General features: G+C 39.3%; 2 pseudogenes; one reads left to right on the top strand and one right to left on the bottom strand.

The window, feature by feature from the left end:
- Window positions 1–246: 246 nt before the first annotated feature.
- Window positions 247–881, bottom strand: LOC143409379 (CCHC-type zinc finger nucleic acid binding protein pseudogene; annotated as a pseudogene).
- Window positions 839–2715, top strand: LOC143640169 (uncharacterized; annotated as a pseudogene).
- The last annotated feature ends 216 nt before the right edge of the window (window positions 2716–2931 follow it).

The following is a 2931-nucleotide window of genomic DNA, read 5'->3' as shown; positions in this document are numbered from 1 at the left end:
TTCCCATTCATCAATCCCTATTCACCAGTGGCGCAGAAAGGGGGTTCTTTAACAAAGCATTATACATAACACCTCTACCAAACTAAAAATAAACTTTTTTTTTTGTAGTTAAATGCAGAAAGTCGTTTTTTTTTTTTCCACCCCTTTTCTTCTTTTACATGGCAAGTAAAGCTCACTGGCCTGGTAGTAGCCTCTATCTGCCAACCTTTGGCCAGTGAAGAGGATTCAGAGAAAATAATACAACCATCAATCAGAAAAAGAAGGGGTGACAAAGGAAAATAATTAGGCTGTGACCTCAATTGTGCATTCCTGTGCAAGATGCCCTGACTCGCCACAGCGGTAGCAATTGACTTCACTTGTCTTGCTGCAGTTGATGTCCACATGACCAGTCTCACCACACCCATAGCACTTCACTTTGGTGCAGTCTTTCTGAATGTGTCCGAACTCGCCACAAGAATAGCACTTCTGCTCGTCTGTGTGGTCACAGTCATGAGCCAGGTGGCCCGGCTTGCCACAGTTGTAACAACACTGCCCTCGCTCTCTCTTGGGCTCCTTGCAGTCCTTGGCGATGTGGCCACCTCTGCCGCAGTTATAGCAGGCATCCTCCTGAAGGTCACAATCCTTGGCCAGATGACCAGACTCACCACAGTGGTAACAGATGTCTGGAAGAGATGAGGAAACAAACTGGAAACCTCTATCCAAGGTAAAACCACCTCTGCCTCGGCTTCTCATTGCACGACCGCGGCCTCCCCCGGTTGGGCACTCCCGGGCCCAGTGGCCAGATCGTCCACACTTGAAACACTCGTTGCTGCTCATGGCTGCAGGTAGATCTCTCGGCATGGGAGTGGGCCCGCGGGCAGCGGAGACTCGGGTCGCAGGCCCGGAGAAGGCAGCTCGCCAGGCAACAGCTGTTTATTTTCAGGGTCCTTGTGTGCACCACATGCGGGTCTAGTTATTTTCATGTCTGTATGTCATGGTAGATCAAAGCCAGTTTTTAGACACTCTTTGAAAAATCCAAAAATTTTTGTATGTTTTACATTTCTCTTGTTCTACTGAGAGTGAAGGTAGCTGGTAGATATTTCCCAAGTACACAATGTTATCTTATAGAGAACAAAAGGCTGAGGATGATAAAAGTAACATACTTACCTTCTTTTTATTATATTTCTTTTCTTAATGATGTACTCCTGTTGGATGCTGTGGTCTCTACAAAAATTTGAGTAAATAATTCTGAAGGTTATTTTGTTTGTGCATTTTTATTGAACTGATTTATTTTTTGATTTATGATGACTTGGACTTACTAATCTGCTACACTCCTGGTGTATTTATTCTATCTTAATTTCATGTTATGTATGCAAAATATATTTATCCCTGTCTTGTAGGTATTGTTTATTTTTTATTTTTGTTTATTTCAGCCATGACTCCTCAGGATATCCAAGAATATTCACCAGAAAAGGGCATAAAACATATATTTCACAAAGTGATAAGTGGGAAATACAGAAGTTGTGATCTTGACTATTTACAACAAAAGAAAATAAGGAAAACTACAAGTGAGAGTGAACACCAGAAATCATATAAAAAATCAGGTCTTGTTCACCACCAGAGAATTTATACTGGAGAAAAGTCCTACAAATATAAGCAATGTGGCAAAGCTTTTAGTAAAAAAAAAAAAAAAAGCTCTTATTTACCACATGAGAAACCACACCAGAGAGATGCCTTACCAGTGGGCAGAATGTGATAAAGTTTTTTAAGAAAACTCAATTTTTATTAAGCAAAGAAGAATTCACACTGAAGAGAAGCACTACAAATGTGAAGAATATGGTAAACGTTTTAGTCAAAAATTAAACATTATTTACCAAAGAAGAATTTACACTGGAGAAAAGCTCTACAAATGTAGAGAATGTGGCAAAGCTTTTAGTCAAAAAACAGACCTTATTCACCACAGCAGACACAGAGGAGAGAAGTCCTACAAATGTAAAGATTGTGGCAAAGCTTTCAGTTGAAATGTAGGACTTACTTACCACAGCAGAACTCACACTGGAGAGAAGCCCTACAAATGTAAAGAATGTGGCAAAGCTTTCAGTCAAAAATCATACCATATTTGCCACAGAAGAACTCACACTGGAGAGAAACCCTACAAATGTACAGAATGTGGCAAAGCTTTTAGTCAAAATACAGACCTTTTTCAACACAGAAGAACTCACAGTGGAGAGAAGCCCTACAAATGCAAAGATTGTGGCAAAGCTTTCAGTCGAAAAGTAGGACTTATTTACCACAGCAGAACTCACACTGGAGAGAAGCCCTAAGAATATACAGAATGTGGCAAAGCTTTCAGTCAAAAATCACACCTTATTTGCCACAAGAGAACTCACACTGGAGAGAAGCCCTACAAATGTAAAGAATGTGGGAAAACTTTCAGTCGAAAAGTAGGACTTACTTACCACAGCAGAACTCACACTGGAGAGAAGTCCTACAAATGTACAGAATGTGGCAAAGCTTTCAGTCAAAAATCACACCTTATTCACCATAGCAGAACTCACACTGGAGAGAAGCCCTACAAATGTAAAGAATGTGGCAAAGCTTTCAGTCGAAAATCACACCTTATTTGCCACACAGAATTCACACTCAAAAGAAGCCCTACATATCTAAGGAATGTGGCAAAGCATTTAGAATAAAACAGGAATTATTCACCATAGAAGAACTCACACTGGAAAATAGCCCTAAAAATGTGAATAAAGAGGCAAAACTTTTAATAAAAAATAAAACTTTATTCACCACAGCAGAAGACACCCTGGTGAATATGAAATGTAAATAAAGTGATAATACTTTTAAAGAAAAACTAAACCTCATTAACAACAGAATTTATATAGGAAAGAACCTCTACGAATGAAAACAATGTATCAAAACTTTTAATAAGAAATCAATTCTTTTTTA

The sequence above is a fragment of the Callospermophilus lateralis genome, unplaced genomic scaffold (assembly GCF_048772815.1).
Source record: "Callospermophilus lateralis isolate mCalLat2 unplaced genomic scaffold, mCalLat2.hap1 Scaffold_130, whole genome shotgun sequence".
In the NCBI taxonomy this organism is placed as follows: Eukaryota; Metazoa; Chordata; class Mammalia; order Rodentia; family Sciuridae; genus Callospermophilus; species Callospermophilus lateralis.
Note: the sequence above shows the minus strand (reverse complement) of the source record. Positions and strands in the feature narration are given on the sequence as shown.